Consider the following 15,465-nt stretch of genomic DNA (forward strand, 5'->3'; position numbering starts at 1 on the left):
TGAAACCTGGCGGGAGCACTATTGGATTGCTGACTATCAACTGCAGGTCAACCATTAAAGAGGAGATTTGATCAGCCATAATTTGCAGGTGGCAGGACTTTGTTGTCTCAGGCCTGGGGCAACTTTTAGAAGGCTTAACCACAGCTGTGGAAGGTTGAAGCCTCACACCCATCTCAGTGTGACCTCCTGGGAAACCCCTCTCGCCACCTTCACTCAGCGCTTCCTCAACGGAGGCATATACCAGAAGCATGGGAGCCATTTATTTACTTTCCATCTGGGCATTAGAGGAGCTCGAGCACCAGCTGCGGCAGCAGCAGAACCAGGAACAACAGCAGCACCAGGAACAGCAGCAGCAACAATAGGAGCGCCAGGCTGCTGCTCACCCACCTGAAGCTGCACAGGCCAGAAGGGGCCAGCGCCTGGAAGCCCGTCGGCGCACGAGATACTCCCCAAACAGGGTCTACAGATGCAGGGTCACCTACCTTAACATGTCTGAGCAGCAGTGCCAAAGACGGCTGCGACTTTCGCGAGAGGTAGTGACTGACATCTGCGCAATGCTACAGCAAGACCTGCTGCCCAGAGGACCAGGTGGACAAGCATTACCAGTGGCCGTCAAAGTCACCACCGCACTCAAATTTTTTGCCTCAGGCTCATTCCAGGGATCAGCAGCAGACATCAGCGGCATCTCCCAGGCGGCCGCACACACTTGCATCATGCAGGTAACCGATGCCCTCTTTGCCCTCGCGCACAATCACATCCATTTCACCAAGGATCGAGCAAGTGTCACGGCGCGAGCGGTTGGATTAGCTCATCTGGCAGGCTTTCCAAGGGTGCAGGGCGTCGTTGACTGCACACATGTGTTCCTTAGGGAACCCCATCACAATCCAGGTATTTTTGTCAACCACAAGGGCTTCCACTCCCTCAACGTTCAGCTGGTGTGTGACCACAAGAAGGAAATTTTGCATGTTTGTGCCATGTACCCTGGCAGTTGCCATGACTCCATCATGCTGCGCCAGTCTAGTGTGCCTCCGCTATTCAGTCCGCCAGACCAACTTAACGGATGGCTACTTGGAGACAAGGGCTATCCCCTGAGGACGTGGCTAATGACGCCGTTGAGGAGGCCAGCCAATGAAGCTGAGGAGCGCTACAACTCCAGCCACATTTCCACCAGATCCATTATCGAGCAAACCATTGGTTTGCTGAAGATGTGCTTCAGATGCCTTGATAGATCAGGTGGAGCCCTACAGTACTCAGCAGCCAGGGTCTCCAGAATCATCGTGGTTTGCTGTGCACTTCACAACATGGCACAGCGTCGTGGCTTGCAGATTCCTGAGGGCCAAGTGGCTCCTCACATATCCTCCTCAGATGAGGAGGAGGAGTGCGAAAACGAATATCCTGCAGAGACCCATCAACCAGCGGCAGCATTACGCAAGAACATTGCTGCCCGGGATGCAAGGAACGCACTCATCCTGGCCAGATTTGCTTAGACTAGTCAATCAAACACTTTTGCCTCGCTGCTTCTTACCAGAGCTTTGACAATGGCCAAGAACCAGAGGATTCCTAGCACTCTGACAACCATACTGACAGTTGCAAGTATTCCTAAGCCCTCAATGTGGAAGTCCCAATAGCAAAATGACAGACGCCACAACTGCAACATTTGTCATCAGAATGTTTATGTTCAATAACGACGTGATGGCATTTATACAATAAACACAAAATTGCACCCAAGTGACTACTGTGGTAAACCACTTTTATCGTTCACTATCGTTACACTATGGTTATCACTGTTTATATCGTTACACTATGGTTATCACTGTTTACACTGTTGTGTCACTACACAAGGTCACCTCTTGTCACGCTGTTATACCTGGGCTGACCACAGCTGACTCTGCCCATGGCTCCGCCTGCTTGCCCAGGTATAAAGGTGGTCGACTGGCTGGTATTCCTCCTTGTTGGACCCGATCGCCCACGAGGGTGGGCTCTGTTATTTAGCCAATAAAAACCTATAGTTACTATCTTAACTCGTCGCTTTTCATTGGATGAATTGATAGGTATATCAATTTTATTGGCTAAATTTTGAAATGAGTGGATCGGAGCAGCAAAACGACCAGCCAAACGGCCAGCTACAACAGCCACAGCAGCCGGCCTGGCTGCGAGCCCTCCGACCGCCGTACCTGGATCTAAACCCACAGGCAGCGAACTCAGCCCTCGACTTCAAACACTGGCTGAGCTGTTTCGAATCCTACCTGGGAGAATCCGGCGTGCCACCGGGATCCAAACTAAGAGTTCTGACCGCCCAAGTGAGCCCTAAAGTATTTGCATTCATCCGGGACCTTGCTACATACGAGGACGCCCTCAACCTGCTGAAAGAGCAGTACCGGAACCCGGTAAACTCTATGTATGCCAGACATCTCCTAAGATCCTGCTCGCAACAGCCAGGAGAGTCTGTAGATGAATTTTTATGGGCGCTACAAACACTCGGCAGGGACTGTGACTTTAAAGCTGTAACGGCTGCAGAAAATACTGAAGAGAATATCCACGATGCCTTCGTGAAAGGCCTTCGGTCCGACTACTCACGGCAAAGACTGCTCGAATCAAAGGACCTCGACCTGAACACAGCTGCAGCCCTCGCTCGCTCTCTGGAAGTGGCCCATCGGGACCTCGAGGCGTACTCCAGGTACTGTGCTGCGCGACCCTGGGACTCCGGCCCAACCCCAGCCGCAATACCCCTCGCACCGCCGCCTCTGGGACCTACCTCAGCGTCGGCGTCCCAGAACCGATCGGGACCGCCACCCCCGGTACTGGCTGCGACATCGGAGCCCCGCGATCGGGCCGCTGGCTGCTTCTTCTGTGGCCAGGCGAAACACCCGAGGACGCGCTGCCCTGCAAGAAACGCGACTTGCTCCGACTGCCACAAGAAAGGCCACTTCGCTAAGGCCTGCAGGGGGAGAGCCACAGACGCCAGCAGTGCCTCATGCGAGTTGTGGGGCGGCCATCTTTCATCAAGGCCACAGATGCCAGTATCCCCTCGTGTGAGTCGTGGGGGCGGCCATCTTTGATCAAGGCCACCGACGCCAGCAATGCCTCATGTGAATTGTGGGGGCGGCCATCTTCTCCGCCATTTTATTCAACGTCGTGGGCGCCGCCATTTTGCCCACCACACTCGACCGCCACCTTGTCTCCAGACCCGACCACCGCCTCACCCGCAGACTACAGCAGCTCGCTCAGCCATACACTAGCCTCCGTCACACTGGACCAAACTCGCCCGCATCACCTGTCCAAGTCCATGATGGACATCAAAGTAAACGGCCACGCCACGACCTGCCTGTTCGACAGCGGAAGCACGGAGAGTTTCATCCATCCAGACACGGTGAGCCACTACTCCCTCACTGTCCAGCCAACGCGCAACCGGATCTCGATGGCATCGAGGTCCCATTCTACAGACATCAGCGGCTACTGTGCTGTGACCCTGTCGGTTAGGGGCACGGAGTATAAAAATTTTAAACTCCTCGTCCTGCCCCAACTCTGCGCTGCCGTCCTACTAGGGCTGGACTTCCAATCCCACCTTCAAAGTGTCACTTTGGCATACGGTGGACCCCTCCCTCCACTCACAGTCGACAACCAGCAGCCTTTAAACCGCCCACCGCGTACCACCTGCGGCCTATCCACCCTCAAGGTCCCGCCCCCCTCCCTGTTCGCTAACCTCACCCGCGACTGTAAACCCGTCGCCACCAAGAGCAGGCGGTACAGCGCCGGGGACAGAGCTTTTATTAGCTCTGAGGTGCAGCGTCTCCTGAAGGAGGGCATCATCGAGAGGAGCAACAGCCCCTGGCGTGCCCAGGTCGTAGTCATTAAGACCGGCAATAAAAACCGCCTGGTCATCGACTACAGCCAAACCATAAACCGGTACACCCAGCTGGACGCATACCCCCTTCCCCACATATCTGATATGGTCAATCAGATTGCACAGTACCGGGTATTCTCCACCATCGACCTTAAGTCGGCCTATCACCAACTCCCTATCCGCCCAGAGGACCGCCAGTATACCGCCTTCGAGGCGAATGGCCGCCTCTACCACTTCCTTAGGGTTCCCTTCGGCGTCACCAACGGGGTTTCGGTCTTCCAAAGGGAGATGGACCGGATGGTTGACCAGAACGGGCTGCAGGCCACGTTCCCTTATCTAGATAACGTCACCATCTGCGGCCGCGACCGGCAGGACCACGATGTTAATCTGGAGAAATTCCTCCGTACGGCCGAACGGCTGAACCTCACTTACAATAAGGAGAAATGCGTGTTTAACACCTCGCGTCTCGCCATCCTCGGCTGCGTAGTAGAGAACGGAGTCATCGGCCCCGACCCCGAAAGAATGCGCCCCCTCATGGAGCTTCCCCTCCCCCACTGTCCAAAGGCACTGAAGAGAACCCTGGGGCTCTTCGCCTACTATGCCCAATGGGTGCCAAATTATGCGGACAAAGCCAGACCCCTCATGAAGTCAACCTCCTTCCCCCTGACGGCAGAAGCGTGCGCAGCCTTCTCCCTCATAAAGGGAGACATTGCTAAGGCCACAATGCACGCGGTGGATGAGTCCATCCCTTTCCAAGTGGAGAGCGATGCATCCGACTTCGCCCTAGCAGCAACCCTTAACCAGGCGGGGAGACCTGTGGCCTTCTTCTCAAGGACCCTCCAGGGCCCTGAGATCCGACACTCTTCGGTCGAGAAGGAGGCCCAGGCGATCGTGGAGGCAGTAAGACGCTGGAGGCATTACCTGGCAGGCAAACGATTTACCCTCCTCACCGACCAGCGTTCGGTCGCTTTTATGTTTAATAACAAGCTGAGGGGTAAAATCAAGAACGACAAGATCTTGAGGTGGAGAATCGAGCTCTCCACCTATGATTATGATATCTTGTACCGGCCGGGTAAACTGAACGAACCCTCAGATGCTCTATCACGAAGTACATGCGCCAACGCGCAAATTGATAGACTGCAGACCCTCCACAACGACCTCTGCCACCCCGGAGTCACCAGACTTTACCACTTCATTAAGGCCCGCAACCTGCCCTACTCCATCGAGGAGGTCAGGACCATGACCAGGAACTGCCAAACCTGTGCCGAATGCAAACCGCATTTCTTTAGGCCGGACAGAGCAAGCCTGATCAAGGCCACCCGCCCCTTCGAGCGCTTGAGCATCGATTTTAAGGGGCCCCTCCCGTCCTCTGACCATAATGTGTACTTCCTCAACATCATTGATGAGTACTCCCGTTTCCCCTTTGCCTTCCCCTGCCCAGACATGACCAGTACCACGGTCATCAAATGCCTGAATGACCTCTTCGCCTTGTTCGGGTTCCCGAACTATATACATAGCGACCGGGGCTCATCCTTCATGAGCGAGGAACTTCGCCAGTTCCTACTAGCGAGAGGCATTGCTGCAAGCAGGACCACCAGCTACAACCCCCGAGGGAACGGCCAGGTGGAAAGAGAGAACGCGACTGTCTGGAAGGTCGTTCTCTTAGCCTTAAAGTCTAAGGGCCTGCCAACCTCTCGCTGGCAGGAAGTCCTCCCGGCAGCGCTGCATTCCATCCGGTCACTGCTTTGCACGGCCATTAACGCCACCCCCCATGAACGAATGTTTGCTTTCCCCAGGAAGTCGACTACGGGAACCTCGCTACCAACATGGCTGACTTCTCCGGGGCCCGTCTTGCTGCGAAAGCACGTGAGGGCCCATAAAACGGACCCCCTGGTCGAGAGGGTGGACCTCCTGCACGCCAACCCCCAGTACGCCTATGTGGCATACCCAGACGGGCGGGAGGACACAGTCTCCTTACGAGACCTTGCACCCTCGGGCACCCCTGAGACACCACCGTTACCCCCCACCCCCCCAAATCCAGCCCAGGTAGACGGCATGCCGGAACCCTACGAGCCTTCGCCGACCACGCAGACACCAGCATTAACATCGGATACTGCATCACCGCCGCCGCTGCTGCGCCGATCAGAAAGACTTACGAGGCCTCCGGACAGACTGACATACCCGAACTGGTAGTACACTTCACCCCGCCGGACTCAAATCTAAACAAGGGGTGAATGTGGTAAACCACTTTTATCGTTCACTATCGTTACACTATGGTTATCACTGTTTATATCGTTACACTATGGTTATCACTGTTTACACTGTTGTGTCACTACACAAGGTCACCTCTTGTCACGCTGTTATACCTGGGCTGACCACAGCTGACTCCGCCCATGGCTCCGCCTGCTTGCCCAGGTATAAAGGTGGTCGACTGGCTGGTATTCCTCCTTGTTGGACCCGATCGCCCACGAGGGTGGGCTCTGTTATTTAGCCAATAAAAACCTATAGTTACTATCTTAACTCGTCGCTTTTCATTGGATGAATTGATAGGTATATCAACTACCCTTGTGACTATTTGTGCAAAATGTTCCTCTTATGCGTGCTCCTACGTGGTGCCTCCCCTGTGGCTTCAGCAGATGTGGAGGCCCTTTGCTCACTTTGCTGCTGTTCCTGTCTCGACACCTTTGCCGGGCGTCCTCTGGGGTTGCGAGCCTGTGAGGGCTCATCAACAGTCTGCTGCTCCTGCGGCTGTGCAGGGGTTGAGGCGCCTATCTCACTTGGGTGTGGACTCCGGTGGGGCTCTGACCGAGGGCTCTGCAGTGGCATGGAAGTGTGAGCGCTTGGAGAGGAGCCCCCACTTCCTTGAGGTCTGCCACCAACCTCCCTCTCATGGATCAGGTCCCCCTCAGCGCTTGCAAGTGGCTGGAGAGCACCTTGCTGCACATCAGGGGGGCCATGGGAACCCGTATCTGCAATGGCAGTCCTACTCAGAAGGACTTACATGAAGGTCCGGTTTCTCTGTTCAATAGATGCCCGTCGCTCCTCAAGAGATGTCATTCTATTCTGAACAATGACCATGTGTTCCATACCTTGGCGACTAAGCTCTTCCATGGCCATAGCTATCCTCTCCTCTACCGTAGCCATCCTCTCCTCTACGGTAGCCAGCCTTACCATGAAGGTAGCAATCCTTTCCACGGAGGTAGCCATCCTTTCCATGGTGATGCGTTCATGCGCCAATGACTCCACAAAGGCTCTGCTCATGTTCGCTATGGACTCCTCCATTCGCTCCACACTCGCAGCGACCCTAGAGACAAAACCTGCCAGAGACTCCTGCATCTGTGCCTGGAGTTCCATCACCGCTGATCTCATGGATGGACCCTGAGGCAGAGGGTCAACATGCTGCTGAGCCGAGCTGAGCTGTCAGAGTCCTGCGCCCTTGACTAGGACTCTCCACTGCTGTCCCTGTCTCCACAATCTGCTGATGCTCACTTGTGAGCTGTGATACACCAGGTGACAACACTACTCTATGTCCTGAAGGTCCCACAGAGGTGTGAGTGTCTGCGCTGGTGCTGGGTGCGCTGAATTCTGGTGACGTTGTGCCCTCAGAGGTTGCAGCTTCCTCTGAGGAGTCTGGCTGCTCAGCCTCTTCTTCCTGGCTAGGGGGGACGGATGCTTGTGATGGTCCTGTGGGGGAGTAAAGGAAAGAGTCAGAGATGTGATGCAAAGGCTACATGCACATAGCTTTTTGCAGATGCTCATAAGTCCATCTATTACAGCTTCACAATCATTATCAGCGACTCATGCAATGTCAAAGAGAGAGATGGGAAACTTTTCTGTCACCAGCTTGCTGTGTTGCACCCGTCTGTCCGTCCCCCACGCACGAATCATCCCCAATGCCCATAATTTCCAGGACGGCCTCCTCCCAGGGGGTCAGGTGGGCTATTGAGGGTGGCCCTCCTCCTGTCCTGGCACGCTCTCTTTTGTTATGAGCTCTCTTTTCCTGCAATGAGGGAGACAAGTGGAGGTTGAGTGAGAATGAAGGAGTGAGTGTAGAGATTGCACAGCATAGATACTTAGAAGGAGACAAAGATGGAGTGAGGTTGCAAGACCAAGGGCCCTCCCTGTGTGTTATCAGTTGTGTTCAAAGCATCAGAGTGATAGGGAGTGTGAGGGCTGCATGGTCGAATAGTTATGTGAGCATAGAGAGAGAGAGGGAATGGGTAAGGGTGCATGGATGTCAGTGTCAAGTGGGATGTGGAGGAAGAGATTGCTAAAGCTGAGTGCTGGTGAGGAAAGGCAATGGGGATCAGATTGAGGGTGATGGGAAATTCATACTCACTTTTCCAGTGCGCTGAAGGTCATGAAATCTTTTCCTGCACTGTATCCAGGTTCTACGGGTGACTCCCAAGGAGTTGATCTCCTCAGCCACCTGCATCCACACTGCCTTGGTCTGAGTGGGAGGCCTCTTTCTCCCTGATGAAGGGAAGAGCACCACCCTGTTGGCCCTAGCCCCATCGACTAATGTCTGCAGTGCCGCCTCGTCAAAGCGAGGAGCTGATCTGGCCCTCCTGCTTGTCATATTTGTTGCAGCTTCCTCACACTGCACAGTCAAGAAGCTTGGCAGTCTGCAGAAGAAGCAAGGCTTGCTGTGGACCTTAAATGCAGCAGCAATGATGACGTCATCGGAGGGGACTTTCAGTCATGAAAAACCCATTTGCAAAGGCTTCCCACACGTTGGAAATCAATTGGCCAATTCAGTTAAAATTGCATCAATCTCCCACATCCATTTAGATTCGTGTGGGAAACATGAAATTTGGATAACATGACACCATCCCGCACCCGAGTTAAAATCTCCCCCATAGAGTACAAAATTGTGAAAATTATGATGAACCTGTATAAAACATTGGTTCGGCCCCAACTGGAGTATTGTGTCCAATTCTGGGCACCACACTTTAGGAAGGATGTGAAAGCCTTAGAGAGGGTGCAAAAAAGATTTACGAGAATGATTCCAGGAATGAGGGACTTCAGTTACGTGGATAGACTGGAGAAGCTGGGGTTGTTCTCCTTGGAGCAGAGAAGATTGAGAGGAGATTTGATAGAGGTGTTCAAAATCATGAGGGGTCTGGACAGAGAGAGAGAAACTGTTCCCATTGGCGGAAGGGTCGAGAACCAGAGGACACAGATTTAAGGTGATTGGCAAAAGAACCAAAGGCGACGTAAGAAAAAACTTTTTGATGCAGCGAGTGGTTGGGATCTGGAATGCACTGCCTGAAAGGGTGGTGGAGGCAGACTCAATCGTGGCTTTCAAAGGGAGTTGGATAAGTATCTGAAGGAAATCATTTTGCAGGGCTACAGGGAAAGGGCGGGGGAGTGGGACTAGCTGAAGAGCTCTTGCAGAGCACGGGCTCGAAGGGCCGAATGGCCTCCTTCTGTGATGTAACCATTCTATGATTCTATGTAGTTCCACTTTAAGAGAATGTCATACAATTACAACAGAGTGTTTGCTCAAGTAGTTTTTTTTATATTCGTTCCTGGGATGTGGACGTCGCTGGTGAGGCCAGCATTTATTGCCCATCCCTATTTGCCCTTGAGAAAGTGATGGTGAGCCTCCCTTCTTGAACCGCGGCAGTCCTTGTGGTGAAGTTGCATAATTTCTGGAGACGGACTGCAACAAATAAAGTTAAATGCTGACTAGCTGTAAAGAACAAGCCTTAGTCTACTCAAATGATACCCACACCCCATTGGATTTGCTCAGACCCTTCTTAAAGGCCTGTAGCCCCATCTGCCCTCTCAGGTGGACGTAAAAAATCACACAGCACTGTTTCGAAGAGGAGCAGGGGCGTTCTCCCCGGTGTCCTGGGCCAATATTTCTCCCTCAATCAACATCACTAAAAACAGATGATCTGGTCATTATCACATTGCTGTTTGTGGGAGCTTGCTGTGCGCAAATTGGTTTCTTACATTACAACAGTGAGTACACTTCAAAAATTACTTCATTGGCTGTAAAGCGCTTTGGGACGTCCCGAGGAGGTGAAAGACGCTGCAGAAATACAAGTTCTTTCTTTTGCATTGTCCTTTATATTTCCTGCAATATCCTTCCTGTTCCCTCTTTGCATTTCATCAGTTTTTGGCATCCTGTGCTTAATGAAACATGAAATGACCAGTCAATGGGCCGAGTGTGTTTTGGGGGGTTGGGATGGTGGGAATCTTTAAAGTTTTGAAAAATTAAAATTGCCAGCTTCTGGGAACACTATCGGGGTGAGTGAAGTACTTTTGAAAGAACAGACACTCCCCTCTCCCCGAGGAGGACAGAGCAATGCCTAAAAAGGCAAGTTGTCCGATTTAGCCGATAAATCAAAGAATCATAGAAATTTACGGCACAGGAGAAGGAGGCCATTCGGTCCATTGTGTCTGTGCCGGTCAAAAAAGAGCTCTCCAGCCTAATCCCACTTTCCAGCTCTTGGTCCGTAGCCCTGTAGGTTACGGCACTTCCAGTGCATATCCAAGTACTTTTTAAATGTGATGAGGGTTTCTGCCTCTACCCCACTTTCAGGCAGTGAGTTCCAGACCCCCACCACCCTCTGGGTGAAGAAATTTCTCCTCAACTCCCCTCTAATCCTTCTACCAATTACTTTAAATCTATGCCCCCTGGTTATTGACCTCTCTGCTAAGGGAAATAAGTCATCATTTTATCCACCTCAATTAAATCTCCCCTCAGCCTCCTCTGTTCCAAAGAAAACAACCCCACCCTCGCCAATCTTTCCTCAGAGCTAAAATTCTCCAGTCCTGATACAAATGAGATAAACACAAAGACTAACAGACAGATGTAAAGTCTGTGGGTTATATGGTGAATTAATACACAGACTACAAGAGTAACTTTAACAGGACTTTACTATTTGAAGGTCAGGGCGAATCTGCCCAATAAATCCTTACACAGCACTTATATACCGGTGTGGTCACTCCCGGTATTACAGTATACAGCAGCCAAGATAAAGTAGTGCAACACCTAAAATAGTTCTCTTAAAGGTGGACGGTTACATACAATAGTTCTCTTAAAGGTAGAACGGTTACATACACTACAATCCTCCCTTTTTAGCTTACAACATACTTATTCCCCATTAAACATAACATATATCCAACTTCATGTAAAAACAGTTCACAGATGTAGTCTCTGCAGAAACAGTTCACAGATTCAGTCTCTGCGGGAAAACAGTTCACAGATTCAGTCTCGGTGTAGTCGGTTCACGTTGCTGGAGTGACTCATCCAATAGTCTTTCACTGGACTTAACAGCTTGAACTTCCGTCACTTCTGAACCAGCATTGTTGACTTCTAAAAGCTTGAGTACCTTGGGAAGTTTTTCTACTTCCAAACTGATTTGGCTCCGTACGGAGAGACCACGTGCGTGACCTGGTAGAGGTGATAATGGTTCAGATGGTCATCATCTTCTGCTTCGTCTTTTCCTTTTCTGCTTCTTGGAGACTCTCTGGGCTCCACTGTCAGCTGCCAGCTGCATGCACCGTTCCTCCTTCTCGTCCTCCTTTTTCCGTAGTAGCGCCACCATCTCCCGCTGTTCCTTAGACTTTAGGTGATTCTTCATGGTTTCTGCACTTTGGGAGTTTTCATCACAAGCTGGGCAGAGCAGGTCATCGTAATATTCGGTGTCGTCCAACAGGTCATGGTAATATTCGGTGTCGTCCTGAGCTAGGCCAGCGAGAGGGTCTTCTATTTCCTCCATACCCAGCTGGACATTAGCCAGCTTTTGTTCCAAATCCAGACATCTTTCCTGAAGAGACTTCTTCATGCGTTCAGTTTCATCCAGCTTTTTCTGGGCTTCCTGCAAGTCTTTTACTAATGACCTCATTCGTGATTTCAATACTTCAACTTCATTGGGAGATTGATTGATTGTATTATTCAATCCCTCTACTGGAGCAGCTGTTTCAGCATTCTGTTGTTCAACATTGACGTGAATCAGCGTACTTTTGGCATCCAAGGTTTGCTCTGCTGCCATCTTCTCAGTCTGTGTTGCAACCTCAGCTATTCCAATAACTTTTGGGAGCTCCAAACCCCTCTCCTTTGAAGATTTAGACTCATGTCCAAATTGTTCCCATTTCAGAGTCTTGTCCCTCAGCATATAAAGGAGTTGGCTGACCGTTGACTCTTCTGGCCTCATCCGTTTCCCAGTAGCTGCAGGGCTGTTTATAACCTTGCCCTGGGGCTCCTTTGCTGTTTCTACTTCGCCATCATCCGCAGCCTCCACCATTCGAATTTCCACAAATGAATCGTCCGGTGATGCTGCACCCAACTTCAGTAGGAGCTCGGAATTCATGGCGACCAACTCAGCCTTTTCTGCCTGCAATCTGCTAACAAGCGCCTTCAGTTGCTGAACATCTTGCTCCACCAGATTAGAGCACGCACCTTCAGAAACCGAATCAGCTTTGATTCGTTTGGCCTCCTTGCGCAGACGGTTTGTGTGCTCCTGCTCCCTTTTCTCCCTCAGCTGTTTCTGTTGTCTTTCCAGATTCTCCCACTCTGTGTCAAAGAACGTTTTCATTGCTTTTATCTCTTGCTCGAGACGGCAACTCAATTGTTCTAATTGCTGTTGTAATTTGAAATGGAGTTGAGTTCGAGCCCGGTGTTCCTCAGACTTGTGCATGTCTGCAAACTGGACAGACTCAGAATTCTCTGCCAAACTATGTTGTTGTTGTTCAATGGAATTCTGTTCTGAAACTTTGCTCTCCTTTGAAGCATCAGTATTTATGCACTCCTTCGTTTTTCCAACCTTAGTCAGCAAGTCCATTTTAGACTTGTCTTTCGCACCTGGGCTGGTCTTGTTGTCATCCGTTTCAGAGTCTGAGCTGATTGTCTTCACCGAGTTCTCACTCGTTATTGCTTTTAGGTAGTGCCATTCCATGTTTATTTCCCTGATCCACTCCCGTCCCAGAAGTGGTGGACCTCCCTCAGGTAGTACATATAAGTCCATTCCTTGGTGTTCTTTGCCCCTGTCTCTCACCTTGACTTGTATCTTTCCCATGGGGTATACTTTATGCCCCGTGTATGTCTGCAATACGATCTTGGTATCTCTCAAGGGTATATGTGAGAATAGCCGGTTGTAATCCCATCGATTTATGACTGATAGGGCTGATCCTGTGTCCAATTCCATTTTCACTTGGACTCCGGCTACTTTTAGTGTGACCCAGATAGTTGGTAGGTCAGCTTCCTTACTCACATTGTAAATTCTCAGACTACCCAGTTCCTGGCCGTTCGGGTCTGAATCTGAATTCTGTTCATCTGAACTCTTCTCAGCCACCTTGTGTACCTTGCTGTACTTTTCCTGCGGTGACTTTTTTCTGTTGTTGGTCTTCTTTCCTGACCGGCATACTTTAGCTATGTGACCAAGCTTGCCACATTTTCTACATTCCTGGTTTTTAAACCAGCATTGGTTCTGGTCGTGTGTTGTCTTCCCACAACGATAACATTTTGTTGTACCCGAAGTCATTTGATCCACGCTGAGTACCGCTGCCTTCAGCTGCATTTCCGCAGTGCCTCTCGCGGCTGCTTCGTGTGATGCTGCAATAAGGACAGCCTTGTCAAGTGTAAGATCGTTCTCTTCGAGCAGTCGCTTTTGTGTTCCTTCCTTCGACAACCCGCACACAAACTTGTCTCTCAATGCCTCTGTCAGATTTTCCCCAAACTGGCAGTATTTCGCTAGTCTACGCAGTTCGACCAAGTATTCCGCGTTGCTTTCCTCTTTCCGTTGCGTTCTCGCATAAAATTTGAATCGTTCCGTCAACATCAGCGGTGTGGGGTTCAAATGATCCTTCAGGACAGCAACAATATCAGCGAAAGTCTGATCCGCCGGTTTAGCTGGTGATAGAAGATGCTTCAATAGCCCGTATGTCTTCGCCCCCGCCTACTGGCGGCTTCCCGCGTTTCTTCCCCTGGCGGGGGGGGGTAAGCTTTCCTTCGGGCGATGACCGCTGGCTTTCGGAGTTCGCAGCCTGCGCGCTGACTTCAGTGCGTTCCTTGTTCCCTTTTCTCGGCCGGCAACCGGCGCTGGGGACAACCCGTTGGCGGCGAACAGTTCCAGCCGCTGGGCGGAATCTCGCTCGGTCTCCCTCGCTCGGCTCTGTCTCTCCCGCTCGCTCGGGCTCTGTCTCTCCCTCAGCGGCTTCCAATCGCGCCTCCCAGCCCTCTCGCAGTCCGGTCCTTTCCTCCCCCGGCTGCGGCTGAGTTCTCCGCGGTTTTATTTATTTTTATATCTTCCCGCGCCTTACAATCCCGGTCGCAGCGCCTCGTGGCCTCGGTAGCTGCCCGGCCTTTTTCGCCGGTCGCGGTCTAGCTGTCTCACGACGCTGTTGCGTCTCCCAGCCCACTTGTAGCCCGGTCTCTCACACCGGCTGCGTTCCCGCTTGTAGCCCGGTCTCTCACACCGGCTGCGTTCCCGCTTGTACCGCAGCTTCCGTGCCCTACGCTGCCCCAGTCTCAGCGCCTCTGGGCCCGACTTCTGTCCGGCTCCTTTCCCCCGACCGTGGTCGAGTTCACCGCCCTTATCCTCCGTTTCTTTTTATTTTCCCCCTACTCACAGTCAACGTGGCCGACTTGCTTCTCTTGGCTGATCGGCTCACTCACCGCCGTGGCAGAAGGGACAATAACAGCCTGTTGCTGATGGAAGGCTTCGTGTCTGAATCCTTCCTTCTTCCTTGCTCTGCAGACTCGAGTCTTCTCTCAGCCGAACGACGAGGGCGGGTGCCTCTTCTCGACGCTCGTTAACTGCTTCGGGTGTGTCGCTGCCGCAGGGTAAGATCGAACCCGTCGCCACTGTAAAGTCTGTGGGTTATATGGTGAATTAATACACAGACTACAAGAGTAACTTTAACAGGACTTTACTATTCGAAGGTCAGGGCGAATCTGCCCAATAAATCCTTACACAGCACTTATATACCGGTGTGGTCACTCCCGGTATTACAGTATACAGCAGGCAAGATAAAGTAGTGCAACACCTAAAATAGTTCTCTTAAAGGTGGACGGTTACATACAATAGTTCTCTTAAAGGTAGAACGGTTACATACAATACAATAATACAATACAAATCGCTTTATTGGCATGATAAGGTACATCTTATGTTGCCAAAGCATCAAAATACATTTATGGTTGAACACATAAACGCGGTTCCATTCATACAGTGTATAAACAGGTATATCCCTGAGTTTATAAATATATTTTCGCCTTGTTTATATATACTCTTGTCTTAGTTTACTGGTTGTCCCTCTGTTCATGGCAAGCTGTAACATAGTGTGCCGCCAGTGTTACACAGCTTCTCTCCTCCCCCAGTAGGAATGGGAGTTTTTGGTTGTCAGTCAGATTTCTGAATTCAGGGCATATTTGTGAGAATTTTTGATAGAAATTCTCTCTGATGCCCTGATATTTTCCACAGGCTGTGAGGAAGTGCATCTCTGTCTCAACTACTCCCTGACTGCAGTGAGAGCATATCCTGTCTTCTCTTGGCAGCCTGGTCTGCCTGTGTCTGCCTTTTTCGATCGCTAGGCTATGTTCGCTAAGTCTGTACCTTGTCAAGGTTCTTCTCAGTTTGTTATCCTTTACCATGGTCAGGTAATCAGCT

The sequence above is a fragment of the Somniosus microcephalus genome, chromosome 12, assembly GCF_052327205.1.
Source record: "Somniosus microcephalus isolate GS21.2 chromosome 12, FLI_Smic_1.0, whole genome shotgun sequence".
Classification (NCBI taxonomy): Eukaryota; Metazoa; Chordata; class Chondrichthyes; order Squaliformes; family Somniosidae; genus Somniosus; species Somniosus microcephalus.